General features: G+C 36.1%; 1 protein-coding gene across 2 annotated transcripts in view; it reads right to left on the minus strand.

The window, feature by feature from the left end:
- Nucleotides 1-27,494, minus strand: part of LOC107091915 (leucine-rich repeat and fibronectin type III domain-containing protein 1-like protein) — a 224,769-nt gene that overhangs the window by 121,127 nt on the left and 76,148 nt on the right. For both annotated transcript variants that reach the window (XM_015386143.1, XM_015386142.1), the window contains exon 2: nt 12,883-12,995. The gene's annotated coding sequence lies outside the window, so the exon portion shown is untranslated. The remainder of the gene's footprint in view (nt 1-12,882; nt 12,996-27,494) is intronic.

Raw genomic sequence — 27,494 nt, forward strand, 5'->3', positions numbered from 1 at the left:
CAGGCTAACAAGAAACCCTGTAAGTGTAGCATATGAACACTAAATTTGCAAACTTCTTTACTGAACAAAATATAAACAAGAACAAAACAACAACTAAATATTAGAGAGGCGGTTGGAACATTCATTTCAAGCCCACTTCAAAAAATGGTTTTGACTACATTTACAAGTTTTGTCAAAGCTTGCTTGTCACAAAATCAGGTTTATTTTATATGATAAATATTTCCCTTTTTATGGTGTTTATCTCTGAAGCATAAATGCAAACATACTAAACCATATATACACATAAATAAAAATTGGTACTTAAAGAATAAAGTTAAATATAATGACACTAAATAAATGGCCAAAAATACAATTATTTATATAATTTAAAAAATGGTAAAGAGACCATTTATTAATAATTGACAGATTTTTTATGTTTATGAATTTACATTTTAGAAATGCACTGCTTAAGGTGGTGGCTGCACATTGGAGTAGCTCTGCTAGCTTGACTCTGATATTCTTTTTTAAAAGAACTTGAAATCTTCCATTTTTGGATCAGAATTTATTTTTCTGATGTTTTTCACCTCTGTTAATGAATGCTGTGAAACTAGAGGGATTTTTATTTATATTTTTTTTCCTTTTTGAAGCCATTCATAAGAAGGGACAGAGCAGACTGTACTTCCTAAAGGACTGGTTATACTGTGTCGCAGGTATAACGCAGATATTTTTTATTTATGCCCAATTTTGAAGTGTAAATTGTAGTAGTATCAGTTTAGCATTTCACACCATTATGCCCAGCCAGTGATGTAACATTAAAAATCACACAATAAGCCAAGATATTATTAGGTGTTACTTAGGTATTTATGATTTCAGGTTTACCACAATAGTAGATTCAAACCCTGAAATTATGGCTTTTAGTTTCAGAGTGCCACCCCAACATTTTAGTGGCCCCATCTAACAACCCTTATGAAACATTTCTAGAGCTGCCATTGCTTAGATCTAATGGAGAAAAAAAAAACTCAACAAGCTAATTTAGATGGCCCATTCTGTTCTTGGAACTCCTCTAGAACCTCTGAAGATTATTTGACAAAGAATAAATCTTTATAAAGTGATAAAAATTATGAAAAACAGTGAGCATCCTCTTTAGAAGATTTTTAAACAACAACAGAGTTTCTTCAGTCAGAGGCTTCTTCAGTTCCGATGCAAGACTGACTGCTACAGAACATCCTTCCAGTCTACAGCTATCAACACCTACAACACCTAGTTAAAAATAATTTGCGAGTAACTGCAACATTTAATTTCCCTTTTGGGTTAATAAAGTAGTTTTTGAACTGAATTGAATTGAATTCTATTTGATTTTCTTATCTCCATTCTGTACTGATTTTATCATCACTTGTTAAAGACTATTTATAACGGGTCTATTTTTTTTCTCTGGAAATTTTCTTTATGGTCTAATTACTTTGGGATTTTGGATGCAAACTGTCTTGAATGTTTGTCCACAAAGGTACACAGGTGCATACACACAGCAGTTGTCCTGACCAATTGGTATTTCTGATCTGGGAAGTCTACACTGCTGTGATCTAAAACCTGCTTCTAACACAAAAACAGCCACAGATGTGGTCTTTCAGGGATCTGAGTTAGAGGATATCTATAAAAGGCTCTTTTGATGCATCTTTTATCCTCTTTATTTTTCTTTCTTGCTCAGTCACACAGTTTCCAGTTCATTTTTTCCTCCAACTTGTTAATCTCGGCTTCTTTTGTCATCATACTTTGTTCCATTCCTCCCACCTATTCGTGTCTCTCTGCTGTATTTTATAATGCCGAAATTACCTCCTGCCTCTACAGTGGATAATGAGATGATTGTGGCAGCCAGTCCTGACAGCCAAACCTTTTTTGTTTGTGTTGTTTATGTTACAATTCTCTGATACACTGTACTCGTAACTACACATGTACTGAAAAATACAACTCCAAATTAATTTTTTTTATTTAACTTTCTTTTATGTTTTTTTTTTTTTTTTTTTTTTTGTCTGCACAGAACCCAGTTCAAATTTTCTAATTTATAGCAAGCATTTTCTCTCAGTTCCTGGAAAGCTAGACGTTATTTTATAAGCAAAGAACTCAAAATGTAATTGTTTTGTTTTGTTTTTTCCTTCATTTATGTTACTCAGAATCACGTCTGTTACTGTACTGTATGTAAGCTACACCAAACCTGAAAAACATCTACCTGAGTGACCTTAAACCCATCAAACATCATTCACTTCATTACTTTTGTTAGACACTGCTATTTCTTGTGGTTGTAAAACTGACCAAGGATCCATACTTAAAGGCCACATAAGATGTTTATTAAGATAACTTCAGGATAAATTATTAAAGGGTCCCTGTTCATGGCAGCTAATACTTAAACTTTTATCTTTACTGGAATAGAGTTGTTTTTCTGAGTTGTAGAACAATATCAAACCAATACCATATCTCAACTCATCAATACCATTAGAAATAAAAAGGACAGGGTAAAAAGAATGTGTACTTTTTTTCTCCTTACTAAAGTACAATTGCAGTTACGCTGAGAATGACAAAATAATCTATATATTCATTCAATAAAATTCCTTGTTTTAAAAAAATACATTGCACAGCTTATAATACAATTTTAAATTCTAAAGTTAGGTTTGTACAAGTCTTTTGTAAAAAAGTTGTCTTAGAAGACAACGATTATAGATGACTAGAATGTTTTTTTCTTCTTGTCTCAATCATTATAACCATCCTAAAGTTTGACTGAGATTGCTACTTTCTTTGTTTTGAAATGAATAAAAGCAGTAGCCTTTAAAACAACAAAAAGTATAAGTTACTTCATATATATCCATCAGTATTTGTTTTAGATATTTTTGTGCATATCTTCTTTTTTGACTCTGTTGTCCTTTTCCACTGGCTCCACTTGGACGTGCTCAACCCCACCCCATTAATTTTCATAGGTTTTTATTACTGTACTGGTAGTCCTACTGAAAAAGCTGTAGAATCATTTGAAAATTGGTGTTGGGAAGTAAAGCCAGCTCAAATGGAACCGGTGGAAAAGGGGCATTAATTCTCCTTACGATTAATGGCCCTTAATCTAACCCTGCCTGTTTTCTGTAGGGAAGCAGATATCAAAGGGTTATAATTCAGCACCCAGTCATCCAGACTGCTAGAAGAAATATTTGTAAAATAACTGGGTGATTTTCATTAGATCAACATATTCTAGAGTTGTATGTACTGTATTAGGATGTGATGCAATAAGTCCAGTATTTAAATTCCCTCACTAAAAGCTATTAGTGCTATTATAACAAAGTGGAACTGATTAGAAACAACCACAACTCAGCCATGAAGTTGTAGGCCATGTAAAATAACATAGCAAGGTGAGTAAATGCTGAGGAAGATAGTGTGCAGAGGTTCTCAAATTTCTGCTGGATCAATAGCTACAGAGCTCCAAGCTTTATGAGGACTAAAGATGAGCTCAAGAACAGTGCATATGAGTTTCATGGATTGAGTTTCCATGTCCAAACTGCTGCCGTAGCTGTTTTTGGCATGGGTGAAAGGGCAGCCGACCATGGCGGCATTTTTTTTTAAATGATTCAAACATAGCAACACAAAGACTTAAAAACAGGAAAATAAATTAAAACTATCTGCATCCCAAAAGCAGTTTACCAATATCTATCATGAATGTTTGGGGAATTGGCAAATTGGCACCTCTTGCAGCTGCAGGGGCCCTACTTGCTGTGAGAAGATGCCTAAGCCATGCACCCTGCACAGAGGCTGAAAGGTTGTAGGCAGAGGTGGAAAAAGTGGGTATACCTACACCCTACGTCACACAAAGAAGCATCATGCTACAGGGGGCACCATAGCAACAGTGGGCCAATTGTTTTGAATAGGTCATACCTGTATCTAACAGCAGTTTTGACGTGAAATATAAATATAAAAGGAATAGCACTTCGATCCTTTAGGTGTCCTCCTGACAGCCAGGCAGAGATGGGTAGAGTATCCAAATATTGGACTTAAAGGAAAAATCTCGTCATAAAGGAATAACCAGTGGATCATTATCTATACCTAAAACTAATACATTTGCAGTGATTTAATTAATTTAGCGTTAATCAGTAAGAAAATAAAAACAATAGTTTTTGTTGCGATCACTGAGTCTGGGCACGGCCATTTTGGCCCAAATATAGTAACACCTCACTTCTGAAATCTTCCGGCAGTGACCCCATGGTGCGGTAAACCTATCGCCATTCTTCCTGCTTTACAAGCAAAGTCAGTGGGAACTACTAGACACCCCTGCAATCAAAAACAGTTATTTGAGATTTCAAGAGGACTTCACCATTGAAATTTGCGAGACCTATAGTTAAACTAACAATGCCCATGTGCATGGCAGTTGGATGTTGTAATACATCGTGTAGTGAAACATCGGTAAGTGAAAAAAAAAAATTGTTATTTCACCTTTCCAATTCATGATCCACCACGGGTTTGTTGGATTGCCAACTTGAAGAGGGAGGATTTGCCTTCGAACTTCTTGCCAGAGAAAAAACACCTCATTTTATCCGTTACTCTCTGCTTCGCATGGTGCACTGGGTTAGGGTTAGGGTTACCCTAACCCTTGTCACCATCATGGATAATAGCGCATTGTGACAAACACCAGATACAGAACTAGGACCTGCTCAACAGCTAATACCGCACCATGACGTCACAAACCGGTAGGTGGCAGTAGTGTTCTTTGATGAACAGGGATGTCTCCAGTAAATCACATTCAAATGAAATTACTCTTAATTAAAAACACATATCATTTATTGAAAAGTACATAAATATTTCATACTTAAAGTACTTTCAGAAGTTTCTATTCTGAATGTGACTGGACTATTCCTTTAAATAAGAGTAGCACTACTTCATCATATTTTTACTCAAATAAAAGTAAAAAGTAGCCTTTAAAAAGAGTAAAGTAGTGTTTGGTAAAAAAAAAAAAAAAAAAAAAAAAAAAAATTTGTCTGGTTTATCAGCCTAGAAATTTGCTGTCTTGGTAGAAGATTGTGGACAGAAACAGAATTGCAAACATGTAGTATATCACAGAGCTGCAAAAATGACATTTAGAAGTTTACGTTCTTTTCTAAAACTTTGGAGAACACCCGCAAAATGTTTATTGGTCTATAATTACATGACTAATCTACTTTTCCTCCACCTTTACCTTTTTTTATCATTTTGAAAATCACTATTTTTAAAGAGAGGTTTATAAGACCAGTAAGATGTTTAATATTTCTTAAATTTTCGACAGAGATTACCAGGATGCAAAAATATCGTTAGTTTGATTATTGTTTCATTTCTTTATTACTGCTGATACATCAGACTCAGTAGTTCGTTCAAGTAAAAAAAGGACTATTAATTGAATTAACAGAACTTTGATTGGCTTTATGAATACTTAGATTGTAATTTTTTGGAAGGTTTTTCCACTGATATAAAAAAATACCAAATGATTGAATTTAAAAGTAATTAGTTTGTTAGTATTTACAAGGTCGTACAAGCATAAGTTCTCATAAATTGGATTTTAATTTCTCCTTTATGATCTTTCTGCTTCAGGAGTTTTTTAATGGGATCACTCATCCATCGTAGACATTTTGTATTTTTTGACTTACATCGTTCTCTGTGCTGCCGTGCTGTTTGATGTAGTTGCAAAGCCCTAAAAAGTCGACTCCTTGTCTTCTCTCAGCTAGTATTCAGAGCACTGCATGTACTATGATCAATAATGGACTGAGGGATTGTTTGCAATGCACAGGGTCTAGACCAGGGACGTCAATCTCAAGTACTCGAGGGTGGGCATTGTGTAACTTTTAGATATTTCCCTGATCCATCACACCTGAATAAAATCAATGGAAATAGCCTCCTTTGCAGGCCTCAAGTTCTCCAGAGTCCTACAAAGGACTTAATTATTTGATTTAGGTGTGTTACATCTGAAAGATGCAGCACACTGGTCCTCGAAGATTAGATTCTGACACCCCTGGTATAGACACCTTCAGTGAAGTTACACATTACAACACTGTAGCATGTAAGCAGTCTCAGGGCATAACTGGCCTGGGGTTCAGGTGTCCATCCCCCGCAATAAGCAAAGTATAACATAAACTGGAATTACTGTCCATCATTACGCATAATCTCTTCATTTACTTTCAGAAACGCCATATAAAGGATTATGACAGAGACAGGAAAAATACTATGACAGGATTGGAACATGTTATAAATTAGTAGTAAAAAACGCACAGTTTTTCAACTCACCAAAGTACTAAATGGAAACGCAAATATCTTGAAACTGTTTGATACACAGGACCAAACACATAGCAAGCTGACGGAAGAAGACTTAAAATACCCTACAGCAAGATGCTTCAATCTATATTTTACCTAGGACAAAATAAATTAAAACAGCTAGAATCAATTCAGGCCTTTACCTCTGTATCTGTGACAGCTTTATGTTTCAATTAGCAGGTCCTCACTGGGATTTATGATTAGAGACACTGAAATCTAGTAATTCCATTTTTTTATTTTTTTTAACTCCTGCTTTAGTCAGTCTATCCCATCCAGGCTTTTGTGTACTTTACACACTTTGTTTATATCAAGACCTCTTAAAAACTCACGAGTGCAGCTAGTGGTGTTCTATATCAAAATTAACCTTTTTCTTGCAACTGGATTTACCTTCTTTTTTCTTTACTTATTGTTTTTCATTTGTCTCTTATTTGACTCATATTTATTTATTTATTTATTTCTTCTGGCATCTTTTTTATGATTTTACTGAGCCTCCTGTCGTATAAACACCTAATTTCTTTTCTTCCCCATTTTGAGCTTCTTTAATACATTTTATGCAGGTTTTGTTTCTCAGATGTGTCTAAATTTTAGACAGTAGTTGCATACAGTTCTCATTTTGTGATTAGTCTGATTTAGGAATAATCATTTAAAGGAAGAAGGATGAGCAAATAGGACATCATAGTACTGAGAAAGGGTATAAAGGAATTGGAAGACAAGAAAAACACAAGAAAACAGGGCGAGGAACTGATCTATGCACAACATTCCCAAAAAACAAAAAACAAAAAAAAAAAACAAAGTTAAAAACAATCCACTGGACTTTGTTTCCAAGTTTGTAGACACGTTTGTAGCATTGAGTTTGAGGTTTTATAAAATTAGCGTTGAGTTCAAGGTTTTATAAAACCCTGAACTCAATGCTATTCCTGACATTTTGAAAAAAAAAAAAAAAAAAAACTTATTGGAAGGGAAGCAAAATGTCTTCAAATTGGAAACAAATTCCAGTGGATTGTTTGTAATGTTTTTTTGGAATGACAATGACCTGGATGACTGAGAATCTTTACCAGCATATATAGACAGCATTGTAGCAGCTTTTTTAATGTAGAAGCTTGGTGTGCTAATGTCTCTTAATGATGTCTCAGACACTGTCTCATTGGAGAAAAAACTCAGAATTGCATGAAAATATTATCATATGGTTTTCTTATGGTAAAACAATGGCTACCATAATTTACAGCTTTTTTGCCATACTGAGAATCTTAAAATATCAAAAGACTCATAGTGGAAAGTCTATAATGTTATTTCACTATGCCTAAGGCATTTTGAGTAAAGAAAATCATACCTAAGGGTATTTGCAAGGTATACATAATGATGCAATGGAGTAAACAAAACAATATCTACGATTGAGAAAAGCTTAGTTCATGTCCTGTGAAAAAAGCTCATATAAGCTGCTTTTATCCAGGATCTCGTTCTTTTGGTCATTGGGTAGGGTACCCGCACCAATTCGCCTCTAGATCTACTGCTCCCCTCACAAGTGATCAGGACGACAAGACTGGAACTTGTCCACTTGAGGCAGAAACTCTCCCCCAACCCGAAAGAAAGAAACTACCTTTTTCGGGTCGAGAACAATGGCCAAGATTTGGAGAAGTTAATTCTCATCACTTCATACTTGGCTGTAAACCACCCCAGTTCATGCTGTAGGCCTTGGCAGTAGGGAACCAGCAGAACCTCGTCATCTTCAAAAAGCAGGGAAGAGATACACAGGTCCCCGGACAAGACCCCTTTCGACCCTTGGCTGTGGATAGAAATCCTTTCCAGAAAGGTTATAAACAGGATCGGCGACAGAGGGCAGCCATGTTGGAGTCCAAAATGCTCCAGGAATAGGTCGGACTTATTACAGACAATGCCGACCAAGGTACTGCTCAGCTTGTAGTGGGACCGCGTGGCCCCTAATAAAGGGCCCCTGACTCCCCACTCCTGAAGCCCCCATTAACATTATGTCTACTCTTAGTTACCATCTGGAATAACTGATTATCATGCCCTTTGAATTTTATTCACATGATGTGTATTCAGTTATTATCTGCTGTTCTGTGATAGCATCTCCTCTGTATAATCACATTTCACAGGAGCTGTTAGAGTGTGGAACTTCACCTTAGTGCTGAACTGCAATTCAAGCTTTCACACTTTTAGATTAAATTGATCTTTGCATATACTGTAGCTTAGGGTAATCAGTTAAAATAACACACATCATAAAACTTGCCAGGGTCTGCAGATGTCTACCAGTGTTAACATAATACAAATTGTAATGTCACTATAAATAGTACATGTCCACAGTCTCTTGTGTTTGATGAAAACTGTTAGTGGCACACTCAAACTAGCATTATACTAACAAGTTAAATACAAAAGCATAGTAAATTATTCTTGGGCTTACTTGAAAATCATTTTCAATATTTTGTTCGCTTAAGGATATTAGAGGAAGCTGGACCTTATAACCAAGAGAGAAGTGGGAGGGACATGACCTGGAGTGCATCAGTGCAGATTTTCTCTTAATTCCAGTTAATAGGAGCCAGTAACCTTACCTTGCATGTTAATGGAGTATTAAAGGAAACCAGACTACCTACTTTTATTCATTTTTTTAATACACTACTTTATGTTTTTTGGCTTTAATTTTAACAGCAGGTTGCATGTCTCTCTGTTTGGCTCAAACAGACAAACAGAAGTATCATGTATAATTTAGTCTCTTTTACTGTATCTTGTAAAGTGCCTAGAAGAGATAATCACTCTGTCTTCAGAAAATCAGGTTTCAGGAAGGCAGTACTGGCTCGAAGCAGAACACAAAATTTTGGCACAAAGTGTTTTGGCACTAAAACAAAGCATTTTTTTAACTCAATTCCAAATACTGTGAGTTATATCCTAAAGGTATGTCTACAAAAGGTAAAAGTCTATGCCTGTCTGTCTGTCAGAACAATACTGGAAACATTTTAAAAAGACAGGTCAATAACTGCAGCATATAGTGCAGAGTGAACATAATAGGGCAATTAAAGTTCTATAATTATCCTCATCACTTTTTCTTATCAGACTGGATTTATCTTTCACATGCTGATTTCTTCCCTTTTTTTTTCAGCGATATAATGCAGAATAATTAAGGTCTCAATTTAGCCTGCCCTAGTGTCATTGCCACAGGCCAATGCTTCTTTGTGTATATTTAACTTGAGTTAATGTGTTAATGAAGTTTGCCCTATTTAGTCCCTTGTAAAGGGCCTTTTCTGTATTTACAGGCCATGCCTTGTTAATCTTGGGTAAGATGCCCTGGGGCATTTTACCCTGTATTACTGTGTTCCTATTTAAATGTAGTAAATATCTTTACTTAATGGGTTTGTGGATTAGCATTGAACCATGATGTCTTCTTTTTTTACATAAGATTCAAGAAAATGCATTATTGTGCATTACTCCTGTAACTTTGTTAAATGGAAGTTAGAAGGCCAGTAGTTGTTTCTGTTCAGGCCTAGATTGTATTATGCTGATTCTGTTAAAAGTTGTCCAGAATTAATACATTTTTTGAAGTAAGTTATTCATCTAGTTGCACAGAAACTGGGTCAGCTACTTTAGTTGTACAGTCACTGTGGTAACAGGTTCCATTCTGTGGTTTAGTGAAGCTATGCATTGGAGAGCTACTTTTATATTTTAGGAACAAGATTGGAATTATACAGATGCAGATACTGTTTTTCTTTTTCAATCAACATTTTATGCTCACATAATAGATTTGTGGTAGAGATAAGGCCTGCAATGTTATCTGTTTTGTTTGATTCAAAATGTAATTTTTTTACACTAGCAATGCATTCCCTTCCACCAAAACAGCATTTGTCTAAACTCAGGGTCAATAGCTCCTGGCACTTCATGCATAGTCAGTACATCAAATGTTCAGTACCTGCTTTTAAATACTTCACCAATTTATTTTGTAATTTAAGGGGAGAGAAAAGATCAAACATCAGTATTTTAGTCTTCAGAATATTAAATTCAAAGCTTGTTACAAAAGAATAAAATCTTTTTGAATTTACACATTTTGTCACCTTACAAATGCAAACTTAGATTTAATTTGTTGAGGTGTGCTATGATACCTTCTGAATATATCCCAATGGATAATTCACATTCAAATATTCCGCTCTTTGTATTGTAGTAGCTAATATATTTCAGATACTGCAAAATGTTGTTTTTGTATTGTTTGATCATATCTCTTTTCAGATGTACTTGCAAAAGGTTCAGCTCCCCATCTCTGTGTTACTCTGCTTACATTGCCTGTATCTCTATGCGCTATGGGGCTGATTTTCAGGTTTGCATGTATTAAAACACTTACAAACTTGTTTGGACAAGCAGTTTTTAAGTCTTGACATGCAAAGTGTTATGCCAACTTTTCTGGTTAAATTCTGCAGTCATCCTTTGATTAATTTGTCATATTTTTTTCCCTGTAATATGATTTTACTCTTTTTATTTCTGATAGTCAAAATATGACTATGCACAAACACTCTTTTCAAAATAATAAAAAAACACCATGACTGAAATCAAATATTGAGGCAAGTTTATAACAAATAAAATAGAATATTAACAGCCACTCACAAACATTTGTCACAAAGCCCTTGAAGAGACTTGGGGGTGCACATTTCTAGGTTGTGGCAAGAGGTATGTACCTAAATGTTCTTTGTTACGTTTTATTGAATTGCTCTCAGCCCACCTTGTTTTTTGGACTATCGGCTGTTGTGACAAGTTAGTGTAATTCAGCTGTTTAAAGCATATCTTGCTTTAAATAGGACTGTGGCTCCTTCTCTGTTTGGGAGGGGTGGGCTGAGAGGGATCAATGAACAAACAAAGTCAGCATTTTGATGTTTTATATTTTATCTCTCGAATTACAAAACTACTCCCTCGCTTATGCCTTGGCCAGGGTGGCTGGCTCTTCTTCTCAAGCCCAGGCCTGGGATCTTCAGAGTTTTTTCACATTTTCTTAGATGTTCTTAGGATTTTGCTCTTCTGAACTTAGATATCTGATGTTTCTCTAGGTATCTGTTGGAGCCTCCTCTCAAGTGTGGGGGTTACTGACCTGGACCTCGTTGCTGACTTGACCGCAGGCCTTGACCCTCCAGCCTCTCTTTAGTTCTTCCCTGGGCCATATGTATTCCTCCCNAGGATTTTGCTCTTCTGAACTTAGATATCTGATGTTTCTCTAGGTATCTGTTGGGGCCTCCTCTCAAGTGTGGGGGTTACTGACCTGGACCTCGTTACTGACTTTACCGCAGGCCTTGACCCTCCAGCCTCTCTTTAGTTCTTCCCTGGGCCATATGTATTCCTCCCGTTTCTCATGTTCTATTTTCCTCATGTTTCCATCATTTAAGATGGCCATATCAATCACTACAGCATTCCTCTGTTCTGCTGCCTATCATTATAACAATGCCTAGTTGGTTTTGTTCGTATGTATCTGGACATCCTTACCTCTGTCACTGTCAACCACCTTGGAAGGTGACTCCAATTTTTACCTGTGGTCTCCAGTTTTTAAGCTGCACAGATGTTTCTGTTGCTATTTCATTTATTACTGTGCCTTACTAAAATCAAACGTTGGTAGGCAGGTGTATTACCACCCAATCAGCTGGGATGGTATTGCTGAATTTCCCTCTTTTCCCAAGTCCCCAATTAATAAACTAAAGTAAAATATTACTAAACTGGCTTAGCAGGTCCATAGCTCGATAGCCTACCCACCTCTTTAGCAGAAAAGCTATGCTAAAAGACATATCACTTTTGTGTTTTTCTATTTCTTTTTTCTTCTACCTTTTCTAAACATGATTCTGGTATATTTTATACAGCATGGCCATCACTATTGCTATATACTTCTGGTGAATCCACTGACTGTTATTAAACACCATCCCTATCAGGTCTATTAATTCAGCCATAATTTCATAACCTGGCATAAGCAGGTTCATAAAGCAGCATAAGCAGATTGATACATGTAGTTCAATTTGAATTTCACACAGTACCACCAGGAAAGGCTCCAGCGGAAAGTGTTTGCAAAAGGGAGGGACATTCAATACAATTCTTTGAGTTAACTGGGTAAATCACCAAGTGTTGAATGAGCAAACATCTTTCTCACCCAGAAAAGTCAAAGTTCCCTTCCTTTCTCTTCAGACTTCAACTTCTGGTTGACGCCATACACTTCACTACATTTCATTCATCTGATACATTTCTGTATTGATTCTAATGGATCTATTAGCTTTTAACAAGAAGTATTTTAGGGAGTTTGTGAATTCACACATTTTGTAAAAATTGATCTCGCTTGCAAGTCAAACAATATCACGCACACAAAGGGGAATTTTTGTATTAATATAGAGTTTTACTTTTGATATTAAACTGGGAAAATTAAGCTTAATAAAAAAGTGATAAATAGTAGTAAACATATCATTACTATGATAGATTTAATTCAATTTGTTATTACATTTATTTACACTGAACATATATATTTATACATTTTATATTAATCTGTATCTATTTTCAGTAAGGGGCTATTGGGACCTTTCTAACGTCCCCCCTGTATGTTGTGCCCCTGGCAATATGTGATAGATTACCTACCTCTATCTTATGTGCTGTGTTGGGGTAAGACTCAACATGAAGATAAACTGCAGTCACAGTGACAGGTAGATGGACAGAACAGAGGGGAAGCTGAGGAAAATTGATCCAAAAACCTTTAAGAGAGAAGAGAATAAAAGGAACAGATTAGAGGTAATAAAACCCTGAGACACTAGCAGCTTTTTAAAAATTTTTGGTTTTTTTTTTATCCTGTATTTTTAGGACCTGCGATTCATCACAAGTTGAGGTCTGACATAACATTTTGCTGCCTGTTTCACACCAGGTATAGTACTTCCTGCAAGAAAACATGCTTTGGTTTTTTGGGTTGTTTTTTTTTAACTCTGTTCCCTTCTGTCCCTCACTGGTAATTTATACCAAAGAAGAGCTCTTAAACCTCTGACTGTAACTAATTATCCATTCGATCCTGAGTGAACCTGCTACTTTTTTTGGATTCCTAGTGGATGCATAACAAGTCCATGCAGTAGCTTTGCAATATACGGAAGACAGGAGAGAGCATGCAGCTGAGCTAGTTAAGCTGAGACAGCAGGGTTTCTGCCCTGTGTTCCTTTCTATCCTCCTAACTTAACTGCTTCTCTTCAACAGATTTAACTTAGACTGCTTCAGATCAGCTACGCTATGATTTACTAAATCCTGGCTAACTAAGCATGTCACAGACAGTGCAATTCCAGCTGCACTTGAGCTTTGGAAGGTTCCCACCTTAAATGCCACTCCAACGCCCCCAAAATCAACCACTTTCTAGATTTAATGACAGCACCATGACATGTGTAGTCATCAAGTAAAAGACTAGTGTTTGCCCCCCTGAACAACATCACATGCCCCTGGCAAGGCCCGTGCATTAGCCTACAGGGATAATACTGTCGGTCATATGATGATGCAGCCAATGTATGACTGCTTTAGATCCAGCAAGAAATCAATGCTTCCAGGTCTTAAGCAAGATTCTTGTTCAAGAGCATTCTCAAAATCCAAAATCCCCTAACTCACCTTACCAGCCTCCACCAGTCAGTAGATTGCAAATTTCCTAACTGCCAGGAGACGGTGAATCCAAACAATTAGAAATGGTGCCCCCATTGGCGAATGCTCTTCCCACAGCTTTTTTCCAACAGTTAAACTCCTGAAGTTTGCTGATTAAACACATCCAGAAAGGTGTTGAGTTATTCTACACATAGCAAAATGATCAGCTGGCTCTCTGGTGTGGCAGAAACACCCTAATGCTCAAAACTTTAGTAACGACATTGAAGTTCGGCCCCCACCCTCTTCCCTATCCCCCCACTCCACATTCGGGGAGAGTTGGCCTAGTGGTTAGAGCAGTGCGCTTCTGCTCTGAGAAGGTTGCAAGTACCCTTTTCGATCCTCTCAGCCTCCAATCTGGGTTCCTAAGAAAAACACTTAACCCCACACTGCTCCCTAGGCGCCACACAATGGCAGCCCACTGCTCCCCAAGGGGATGGGTCTGATGCAAAGAGTAAATTTCCCCATTGTGGGACAATAAAGGAATTTACATTTATATCCCCCAATCTCTCTATTCTGTAGACCATTTTTGATTTTTTTTTCTTAATTTATTATTTATGTTTTTGTAATTTGTATAGACAAGGACATCCTCAGCAATCAAAAGTAAAATTCCTAACACATTCATGGTTAACAAAGATGATTCGAACCTCAAAATGCTAAAATATCAGCCACTTTAGCACAAATTTGTATTGACTTTTAACTCTCTGCATTCATTCCACATATATTATTATTGTTAATAAACTAGGTACTTCATGCATCCTCTATCTCTGTCAGGAACAATAACAGTTAGGTAAATAACATTGCTCCATCCATCTCACAGATAATCTACATACACTTAGAGCATTCTAAATTTAGACCTAAAAACTCTGGAAGGAGGAACCCTAGACTCAGAACCTGATATGAATATTTTAAAATCAACATTGAAAATACTTTTGAGCACCTTCAAAATTGTGGGCAGTGATGCAAAGAAAAGTGTCCCTCTTTAAACCATCCGTCCCAAATTGATCAAAGCACTATTAAAATAATAATGTCAGTCTGTACTTTTTGAGCTTTAGTGGAGAGTACACAAGGAATCAGACATCAAAAGGGATTGTGGCAGTCAGTTTCCAAGCTGGTTGAGCTAACAACCTAGAGATTATTAGAAAATTATTAATACTCCTTTCAGGGATCTAAAGTTGTCTCATTGCCGACTCATATTATAGAAAGGCGACACAGCAAAAAGACAGCTGACATCCTCACATTCAATATGGAAGTCAGCACATAAGGCACAGAGTGCCGATGGCTAATGAAGTTTATTAACTTTATATAAAGAGGAGGCAGATAATTGCACACCATAAAAGAAAGAGCAAGGCTGTAAAAATATCAGCAGCGTAGTGAAGAAAGTCATCCCCGTGAACTTAGTAAATATGGCAAAGACAATTTAATCATTGGCAATCTCTCCATCAAATTCAGATAAATTACAATGTGTTTAGTGAAAAATTGCAGATATTTGTTAAGTTTGACATTTTTCTGTAATAAAGATGAAAACTTATCTTTGTTATTAGGTTATACAACCTTATAAATTGTTTTTGACTGGTACCAACAATATTCCTCTCAACATACAAACTGTTGTCAAGAATGCCCTACAAGAGAGACTGCTTTTAAAGTGAAAAGTACTAATTAGCTTTCAAAAGAGCCCCCCTCCCTTCCCCAACTGTCTCATCCTCTATTAATGTGTGCCTTTTAGCTCAACTCTTTGTTATATCAAAACAACACCCAAGAGAAAACTTGGCAGCCTGATATCCTGCTGTATTTAAGTCCCTTGTGGCAGATGCTTCTAGCTTTAATAAGTTACACAAAATGATGGTACTCCGTTGCAGGGTGGGTTTCATTAGATCTTGAGTATTATTAGAAAAAACAATATGTCAGTTTTAATGGGGGAAGGAAGCCCACTAGTCAAATTAGCGTTTTTAACTTTTCTATGTCTTATGGGAGCATCAAAAAGATAAATAAGTTATAAAATCCATCATTTGCTACTCTACAGTTAAAATTTGGATGCTAGACTTATCTCTTCATTCCCTTATCACTTATATTTTCTTCAGATGCTTTTCTAGAAAACATTTTATTCTATCAAAGGTAGAAGATATCAAAAACCACCTCGGCCATGAAATTTGCTCAGTTACATTTGCTGTAGCTTTTTTTCCAATAAGTTAAGGTTATACAATCTGCATATTTGGTTTAAGCATAGGTATTGGTGTATACCTATGTGTTCTGTATTATATAAATAATCATAATTTAACATGCTTTATTTACAGCTTTGGTACCGCATGTAGTAAATTTACTGTGGTTTGAGTAGAAATCTCTGAGTATCGTCAGTTACGTCAGAAACTTTGCTGAAGTATAAATGTTGGAGAGTAACAGCATTGTTCTCCATGTTGCTGCCATCATTTTTCACTACCATCTCAGTCCAACCCTCTATACTATGAAGGATTCACTGAATGTGCTACAAATATGAGCGGATTTAGTGACTGCGTTCAATCATAACACTGCATATATATATATATATATATATATATATATATATATATATATATATATATATATATATATATATATATATATACTAATGCTCCTGTGGTACAAACAATTTACAGCATGGTAAATGTATTTTATGATGTGTATGTACATATATAGTAATGTTCTTTAAGAGAAATCAGAAGTGAATAAAGCAAATATTGGCTTTTCAAAGCGATATAAAAACAAACCAGAAATCAGATAGTGATCAGTGCACCTCTAGTATTAACTAAAATATTGCTGTAAATTTTATGGTTGGAAGGAATTTGCCCAGAATATGTGAGCAGTTTTTATGTCATTACATTCAGGTTGTCCAAAACTGCTGTGGTTAGAAAGAAAACCAATATTAATAGACAAACATTCATTAATTTTCCATGTCTGCTTTGTCCTCTCTGTGGTTATAAAGGAACTTGAGCCTTTTCCAGCTGACTGCCAGCCAGTCTATTACAAAGGCTGGCCAACACAAACAACCCTACACTTTTTGAACTAAAGTCAGGGGTAATATTGATAAATGACAGCAGGACAACTCTGATCAGGTGTATTTGTCAATCTAATAAGCTAATCAGCAGTATACGTTTATTTAAACCACCAAAAGCCTTTGAACATGGGCAGTGTTATTGCCTCATGTAAAACATAATACAGTAACCACATGAAACATCTATCTGTCTGTCTGTCTGTCTGTCTGTCTGTCTGTCTGTCTGTCTGTCTGTCTGTCTGTCTATCTATCTATCTATCTATCTATCTATCTATCTATCTATCTATCTACATATAAAATTCTGTATATAAACAAACACAGTTTCCTATTTAACCAAATACAATCAAACATCTTTATGACTTTATGATATTGAAATATGATATTATCATATGATATATGAAAAAATACACAAATTTGTTCTTTGTCTCATTGAGGGTGTTTGCTGTTCCTGATATGATCTCTACTGGGTTGTCATCATCTCAGTGATAGTGAAATATAGCTTGGGTTGTATTAATGAATTGATTAAAAAATAATATACAGTTTTCCAGTGCTATAAAAAGCTGTATTTTGTTTTTTTGTTTTTTTAAAAAATAGGTAGAAGATATACTGTAGTAAGAAATTTTCTGAAAAGCTTAAAGTATAAACTGCACCAGTTTAGGGGAGAAAGTCATAAGGGAATTTTTAAAAGTGTTAGAAATATGAAGCCTAGGTAGAAGTTCAGCTGAAGAAACTCTTTGCTCTCCTACATCCACCTGCGACACAGCCATTCAACTTTGAACCACGCCTCCACGAAAGCCAATCAGCATCCAAAGTTTATCTTAAAAGGCCTCCGATCCACTTGTCTGCTCCTGTGTGCAGGCGGTGGATGCGCTAACTTCATTCAGATGACATCGTTTCAACCCACCTCCAGCCCCTCCTTCACCTTCATAGCTAAAGCTTTATCAGAGTGTCATTCCTCCCGGGCTCTAACTGCGTTCCCTGTCTCATCTTAACAGGTCCTGCAGAAGATCGCCATGTTGAGCCTGGTTCTGCCAGATGTTTCTTCCCAACGGGGAGTTTTTCCACTCCACTATCGCTTCATGCTTGCTCATCATGAACAGGTTCTCTCAACCTGTGTTATCCAACTGGACTTCCATCTTCCAGGTCCCTGAGTGAAGCTCTAGTATCAGCCCACGCAGTCCACTGGATCTCCCCATAAAGCTCAGCATACCGTCTCGCTAACCAGCAGTCTATAGACTGACCAACTTCATCTATCTCCACTCCACCACCAGTTTCAGGCCTGGGGGGAAACAGCCCTATTCTTTGCTCCTGTTCATGCATATCTATCAAACTTAAGCGCTATGTTTCCTGCCGAGGTCTGAGCGCCAGAGACAAAGTAATTGTATCAATACATTTCTCCTAATTGTCTTTTCTCTTTGTGTGAGTTTGTCAGATTGAAATAATTAGTTCAGCAGGATTCTGGCAATGTTTATCCAAACTAGAGTGTGATACTCCCGCTGTGAGTATTGGTCATTACTGAATTTACCGATTTACCAAAGGGGATGATAGTATTAAATAAGATATGGAGCTACTGTAGGTAATGTAAAAACCAGCATAAAAAGATTCGGATTGTGTTTCATCACTATTTTTCACTTTCAACACTAAAACAGGCCTTAAACACCAACAATCAAAATTAGGCTTATAACATTGAAACTATTGATAGAAAAAGATATTTAAGTAAGATACATTTTTCAGTCAGCAGACAGGGGGGGAATTTCTCAATTTATTTAATTCTTAATTTTATGTCTTTATTGTAAACTAAGCAAGCTCAGTGTAGGAGGGAAAAATCACTACTACTGGAATCTGTTACAACCATAGGTAAACTGAATAGTGGAGAAACACAGTGGAACCACACAATTGGATCACTTCTGAATTATATTATATGAAATTACAAAAAATGAGTCAGTTATGTAGCATATATTTGTGCAAGACAAGTTGTTCACTTCCAGAAACATCATATAGAGGTGTGCAATGCTGGAAAAAGAAGAAACCTTTTCATTTAAGTGTCATCCAAACACAGTTGTCTTTCTTACATAGAATTTGTAATAATCTTAGGCTCAACTTAGAACCTCACTTAAATAACCTTTCTTATTCGGAGACATCTTAATTACCTGGTCACTATAATGAGATTAATTTTAGTTCCTTTCTAAAAGTCTAGTTGTTTTGTATCCAACCAAAGCAAAAACAGCTCACTGCATTATAGATAACACAATGAATAAAAGCTCTAGTCTCCTTATCTTCTTTTCAAATTATTAAAGTCGCATCATTTAGTGACTGAGAAATCAGCGTGACTGGTTTGAGGTAATTATTTAGAGAGGCAGGAAAATATGCCCACTGAAGCCCACAAAGGAATGGAAAATGCGGTGAGGAATTGTTTCCATTTTTCATTTTATCTTGACTACATTCAGGTAAATGGTGTTGTCTATAAGACATCCACTTTAAAAATTCATCAGTGAGGATCTAATTAAAGCCTTTAAAAAAAAGAAAAGAAAGAGTAGTGATATATTTAACAAAGGATGACTCAGATTCACTTGAGTCAGCACAGAATATGGAATTCCAAAACCATCATATCTGACTTTGTAGCTAAGAAAGCAGAAACATTAGGGCAAATAGGTCTCAGAATGTGTTAAACCAGTTCATTATTTCTTTTCTTTTTTGGTAAGGCATGTATGTATTGCTTATACCCTTCACTGACATAGATTGATGTTTTTATTTACTGTGGTTCTTGTGTTGCCATAGTCCTATGGGATCTATGAAAAATGTTATAACGCAGAAAAAATAGAGAAATTGTTGCCATGGTTACTCCAACAGATGGTGGAACAGTTTAGAATTAGAAAAAAAGTAATATATTAATGATAGTGAATGCAATATTTTACAATAATACATTTTTCTATTTTAAAATATATAACTTTGAATATATTATGCAGTGGTACAGTACACTTGAACTTTACTGCGATTCTTTATATAACACTGCAAACTTTGATATACTTTATCACAACTTTATAAACCAACACAAACTAGTACCATCAAGTGAAAGGTAAGTAAATCATTCAGATTTTCATTGAATAAGTTTTTGAAAAGTATTTTAAACAATTTCAGCTCCCTTAATCAAATACAGTGGAAGCATTTGCCACAAGGCATGTTTTTCCACTGGTGACCCTAATATAAAGCATGACCATGTATTAAATAATCTGGAGACAAATTCATCTGTTAAAATGGCACAGTCAGAGTCTATACCAAAATCACATTTGTAAACTTTTCTCACAGTTGAAAACTGTAATTAACAGAGAATTTAACTGACTTATCTTACAAGAAGAAAGGGCAAACATTTTAATTAATAATGGTTAATAATTAACCATCCATCCATCCATCTCTTTTCCATCACACTTATCCCAAGCGGGGTTGCTGGTGCCTATCTCCATCAGTCTATTGCAGAGCAACACAGAGACAAACAACCATTCACACAGACCTAAGGAGAACTTAAAGAAGCCAATTAACCTAACATTCATGTTTTAGGACTGTGGGAGGAAGCTAGAGAGAACCCACGCATGCTCAGGGAGAACATGCAAACTCCATGCAGAAAGACCCCAGGCTGGGAATTGAACCCAGAATCTTCTTGCTACAAGTCAGCAGTGCTACCCACTGCACCACTGGGCAGCCCATCTAATAATAAATGATAAGTAATTAATTGAAATTTAATAATAATTGAACATTATCAATCTCACGTTGGAGAAATACACCTCTGCATTTGACCCATCCCTTTGGGGAGCATAGAGCTGCCATTTTGCAGCGCTCAGGGAGCAGTGTGGGGTTAAGGGCTTTGCTCAGGGACCCAGAGTGTCAGTCCATGGGAGTAGTGCCCTAACCACTAGGCCACCATCCCCCCACCGACCCCCCACCCCCCACAGCAGTCACTGTTTTATGACTTTTCAGAGCTGGTAGGGACATATCCTACAACAGATATAATTCACCCCTTTAAAATATGTTTTAAACACAATACATTTTTGGCTCTGCCACATAAAGATCCTATAAAATATAATAAACTGTGAAGTTATAATTCAGAAAATGTGCAAAGATGTCGAAGGGTTGTGTTTTAGCACTACGAGGCTACTAATGTTTTTTGTGTATACAAGACAAAAGAAGTAGTTTTTATACTAATTATTGAACTGGTTTATGGCTATAACCTCCTTGATGTTAAATCTAGTAAACTAAAAGCAAAGGAGAGACTATGAAAACGAATGCAGAGGATAGTAAATATTGTTGGGAAAAGGAAAAAGCTGGACAGCAGCTCACACAAGAGAGAAAAGAATAATTGCCCTTTTTTATCAAAAAAATTTCTGCTGGAAGTACTGAGTGTATGTGTTCTAGTGAAAAGTCACACATGCAACCTAGGGTGTCTTTTATAGTTTTATAAAGTGTTGTGAACAAAGTGTGGAGTGGGTATGTGTAAATATATGTGTAAATATACATGTAAGAGTGTTAAAGGCAGGCTGTGTAGGAGATGTTAAGCATGTCCAATCGGCTCAAAATGAGCTGTACAGTGTGCATCATCAGATCACTCTGATTATTGGGTAGCCATCATATTGACAAACATACAGTAAGACCAGTGTGTTACGGACACTTTGATGCCATCTGTTACAATACTCCAGTAGAGATGCACTCAGTTGAAGTTGGATTTAACACCAAAACTGTATCTGTTTGTTATCGTCAGTGTTGTTGCTGACAAATTTATAGATAAGGGAAATAGGCAGGCTTAAAGGGAAAGTAAGTGGACCAAGGCACACTTACATAAAAAAAGCTAAATGGAAAATGGATAGCTTTGAATCTTAACAACAGCTATGCATTTACTGGCATGTTTTCATTCCCGCACTTTACATCCAACCCAATGATACACTGAGACTTGAGCAGATTTAACATTAAACCTGGTGACTTATCTAATTAAACAAGATTCCCTGTGAAAATTTCTAAATATGTAACTTGTTACAATTTTGTGTTTACTTAAGTGACATCAAACTTTTAAACTGTCAATGCCTTGACCATGCCCTCTATGGAGAAAAACCTAATCAAAACCATCCCTTACTTCAACCATAGAGTCATTGAGAAATGTGCTTCTCTCAAGGGCAGGAGGGGAAAATTCTATTTACAAAAAGTAAACTGTACTTTAAAGTATGTTTTAATAAATTGTTTTTATAATGTTGTTTGTTGTTGTGGTACTCATATAAATATACTGATGTGATAACTAAGTATACATTTGATTGATTGTTGGCATATTTTCAATTTATAGCTTCCCCCCACCCCTGGAGAAAACTCCACCAGCCACTACTGTCCAAGAGCTCCAATAATAACTGTATCCCTAGCTCTCTTATCAAGAACGGGCTTTTGTGCCTACTTTTTCCTCTGCCTTATTAATTAGTGAGTATAAAAATTCAAGAGGTTTAAAAAAAATAAAATAAAAAAACAACACAGAAACACACACGCACACAGTGGTCCAGCTGTGCAAAGGATTAAGGATTAGAAAAGAGGAAGGGATGAATCTCTCTAAACACATCGCTCAGTGATAAATAAATATCACCAACATTTATCCTATGTGTTCACCAGGAAAACCGACCCTTTTATATTAGATGTGTTTACAATAGGATTCTACTCAATGTGCTATACAGACACTATGCGTTTTGTTATTTTGCAATCTAAAAATAGCCTTTTGAGAATGTTCATGTGTTGCTATTAGGGGTGATTCTAAAATCACAGTGTATTTAATTTCAAAATGTCCTTTTGTTTATTATCATTCTTTTTTAAAGCCAAGGCCCATGCATTAGCAGGTTAATATAGTGTTATGGCAGTGAAAAAGGATTTATATTAGTAAATAAATAAAAAATAAAAACATGCATTCTTTAAGCTTACACATCGATTACAGAAAACAATTCAAAAAGGGCAACCCATCTGTGTTTTGCTGCTGCAATACGAGATGAAATTGTTTATTAATAAAAAAAAAATGTGACCATTGGCCCCTGTGCTAACGAAGCAGGTAGAGTTGGAAAAAAAGAAATTATGAAACTAATTAATTCATCTTCATTATTTCTCTAAGATTAGAGTTCAAATGAAGGAGAAAAGAAATAAAATCTAAGATGAAACTGATAAATCTGAGGTAGAGAGATTGTAGGAATGAGGGAGGTGGTAAATAGACTTGGCTTTATGAAATCCATCCACACATCTATATGGTCTGTGGAGAGTTTTGGTTTCAATCAAGATGAATGCCTGTAAGTCAGTCAGAATGAGAAAGGAAAAGCTAATATTCCAAACAGGGATCCCAAAAGTACATTTTAGCTCATAATGACACCTAAATACAAGACTTATATTAAGATTTCTAAGTCTCAATCACTTTTTACTATTACATTCACTCATTACATTCATTCACCATATAATTTTAATTTGCAGTTAATTATGAAACAAAGCCCTGTGTAAGATTCCCCATAGAGTTATCCTTGTAACCACATTTTCATTTAAGTTTCTGTAATATCTTTGTATGTTCAGTATGTGCAGATGGTCAGTGATGAAAAAATGTATTTCTGTCCAGTCTACACATCAGATTCCACATGACAGATGGGGAAGTCTTATTTATGTATCTGTCAAGCTGACTCACCTTTAGAATTAAAGATACAGCACTGTAAAGTCACAACCTTTAAAGGTTGAGGATTTTGTTGATGAGGTTGCTAGTTCTCTGCATACTGCCTTAGATAACGTAGCCCATTTGAGAATAAAAAACATTAAAAATAGAAGACTGCCTCCCTGGTTTAATGTAGATCTGATTCTGCACAGTGAAATTAAATGCTAGGCAACTGAAGAGACAATGGCGCTCTACTTGCCTACGGAAATCCTACCTACTCTGGAAAGACAGCACATTTCTCATCATTAATAGAAGGGAATAAGATTAATCCTGGGAAATGCCTATGAAGGTTCAGGTCCAGGGACCCCTTTTCATAATCCTGCTTCATTCTATCTCTGTTCTCCCATTCTGCTGTATTTGTTAGTTCAAATTGTAACGTTATGCTCTCCTTGCTTCTGTCATCATAGTAGCTTCATCTGTTCTCTTCCTGTTTGGCAGTGACACCATCCTGGAGGGAAATCAGCTGTGCTGCTGCCATCAACACCTTTGTTTACAGATGTTTGAGCATAGCCTGTTTTTCAGTGTAGTCCTGTTTCTCTGACTCTGACTAACTGTATGTGCTCTCTTTCATGCTCTGATAAAGGGGCTGGCTTGGAGAGGGTCTGCCTGGCTGTGTGTGTCTGAGACGGAGTTGCCTGTGGACCTGGTTGACAGTTATATTTTGCTTCTTTCTGTATGTCTGTCCCAGTTGGCCTCAGCAGAGGGCTGCTCACACTGAGCAGGCATATACCTTTTAACATCTCCCTGTTAAACGGTAGCTTTTCTCTCCACTGTTGCTACAATGATGCTTGGTGTGAGGGATTGCTTTTGAGTCAATGAGTCGATGTAAACAACTGGTTCCCATTAGATAGAAAACTTTGAACCTTTCTGATTGTATGAGCCGATCGAATTGTCTCTGTAAAGTGCCTTGAGATGACATGTGTTTGGAATTGGTGCTCTATATATATATAAACTGAACTGAATTGAATTTAAGTATTGTTCTTTTTAGAGCTTAAATAACTTTCAGTGTGCAATATTTTCCTTTTCAATATTAAAACAACTGCAGTGATAGATTCCCTGATGGAAGTTACTCTTTTTTATGACAACTCTTAGTTAACTTACTAATATACTTTTTATATCAGTATTGAAAATATACTTTATTGACAAAGAATAAAAAAATATATTTAATTTAAAAGGCTCGGTAGACATTATATGAAGGAGTTCCACCTTTTGTTCATTGTGTCTTGGACCAGAGAAAAAAAAGGAGTTGCAGCATACTGCACATTGAGGATTAAAATTTAAATATCTAAAGTGCCAGCTCCATAATAACTGTCTTTTTTAAATTATAGCGAAACCATGTATTACAGCAACAATTCCTCACACATGAGCAGAGACACGATATTGCCTCTGCTTCCAAAATAAATATTTAATGACTACTTATTGCAGGAAGTCAAAAAAGAAGTCCTAGCCATCTATTTTTCCTTATGGTTAACGTAGAGAAATCTGAATCAGCTAAAATCAAATTGACAAAAGCTTTTTAGGTAATTTGGATTTACCGTAAAAGGTAGGCTGTGGAAAAAACTATTCAGCTACTAACTCAGCTGTTAGCTTTATCTAGTTTGCACATGATGCCTTTTCTTGCAGACAATGGATAAGAGGACAAGTCACTTACCTAATCAGTGTTGCAGCACATAGACATGGAAACATGGAAGTGCAGATATGTCCATTTAAAATGACTAGTGAAGCAATAATGCATGTATGTTTTTCAAAGACTACAGCAACCTAGAAGTCCATAAGAAAGTCCATAAGAAATCCCTCCATCACAAAGCCTAAAGCTTCACCAGAGGTTGAGAGAAGTGAAAATCACTACATAATCTTGAAGGTAATATGGATTTATCTGGAAAATAAAAGCAATTTTAGCTGTTGTATATTTGAGTTGATACTGGCCCAAGAGACCTTTATAACTGACATCTTAGGCTTGTGGAAACCTAATTGTATACAGCATGTGCTGTCTGAGCAATCTCTGGAATTAAATCATTTGTGATAATGTCATTCTAGATTCCCATGTGTCATTATGGCCATACCTTTTCATCCTTCTGTACATATTTTCCCCCTTTTCCTATTTTTCCCCTTTTACTTTTCTACTGTTTATCCCTGCTTCTCTTGTGGCCATCGGACCATGAAGTGATTGCTGAATTCACTCACATGTGGCACACCATCCTGCTCTCTTCTCTTTCCCAATGTATTGATTTACCTACAGCTACCTACAAATACAGGAGACCACCTTGCTCCTTGTGATATGCACAATTTTGAAACCCTCTTTGTATTACCTATGTATTATTATTTTTTGTTTCCGACTCTGCTTGCTCTCTTAGGAAGTTGGACCCATTGTTTGGTTTGCTGTCGCAAACATCTTTCACCTCTTTTAGTTCAACATTTGGTGACATCTACCCAAGGCAACCCTTCACTATTGAATTTAATAGAAAAGTACCACTCAATATTAAAAACTTTTTATCACTGTATAGTTTCATAACATGTGTCTGACTTAATAAGGTAGTTAATGATGGTCATATATGGTGATAATTATAAGGATCGTACATCCCTTTAACTCATTTGAAAAAATGTCTTCATTCTCTTAATCTCCTATCAACTTAGAGCTGCACTATTTTCCTCTCTTTACATTGTTCACCTCCACTAGGGAGGCCCTCTGCTAAAGTGCATGCCATCACAGTGAGTTATTTGTTGTGATAGGTCTCAGAGAGAAAACCAGACCGTAACAGTTAACACTGACCTCTCTATGCTTTCTCTTCACCTCCCACACAATATCAGTGCCTGTCTTTCCTCTTCTAACCCAATCCATCATTTTTTTTTTACTGTGTCCTGCATTCAAAATTATATATATATATATATATATATATATATTATTATCTTGTCCCTATCTGCAAAAGAATATGAATTGAATATTTTGTTTTACTTCATCTTTTTTTGTCTCATCGATTACACATTATTTCTTGTCAGAAATATACTTTGCATTTCAAAGCCCCTGCGGTAATATTACTGGGTTAGTTTCTCTTTTGCCCCATAGCTTATTTAAATGCGAAGCATCACCCAGCTTCTTGAACTCTTTCGAATAATAAACAAAAAGGAGGGTTTAGAAATAACGGTGCAGCCAGCTCTGTGCAACAAGCGGGTTGTCAAATTATGATTAATATATTTGTAATTTGATTATCATTTCATTTTTTTTTTTACATGGATAGGCTTACATGGAGAAAAAGCAACAACTAGAACTAGTTTTATTGACATGAAGAGATCAATAAGTCTTTAACAATCCAATCCCAGAAGAAGAAGTTGGTGCTTAATGCAGATGTTCTGCGTTAGCAGGTATATCTAGTTAGAGAAAACTTTCCCCCCAGAGTTTGACACTAGGAGCGGAATGAAAGCTCAAGAATGAGGAGAGCCATAGGAAGACTAGTGAAATGAGGGCATTTACGGGGACGGAGGGGGGTTACCGTTTACCACAAACGTGGGGATGTTCTTGGACATGGAAGCCGAAAAAATCTCTAATAATCCCAAAGGAAAATTACATAGAAATATCCAGATCAAAAAGTATCAGTTATAAAGGCATTTTAAATACATTGATATCAGGACTGCTTTCTTTTATTATGTAAGCCAGTCCCTCAAACTGTATTTGCATAACATATGTCAGTTTTTTTTTTACAAAGAAATCAAATCAAGATTTTGAGTAAACATTATATCTGCTTAACAGAAAAGGAGACTAGAGTTAAGTGTCTTAAATCAGACATACAGTACTGTATCCAGAAACATTTGTTGAAGCTATCCACACTCCAGGTAAACTTTTCAAAGAATTAGCATTGT

Source organism: Cyprinodon variegatus, unplaced genomic scaffold (assembly GCF_000732505.1).
Source record: "Cyprinodon variegatus isolate N-32 unplaced genomic scaffold, C_variegatus-1.0 Scaffold357, whole genome shotgun sequence".
Classification (NCBI taxonomy): domain Eukaryota; kingdom Metazoa; phylum Chordata; class Actinopteri; order Cyprinodontiformes; family Cyprinodontidae; genus Cyprinodon; species Cyprinodon variegatus.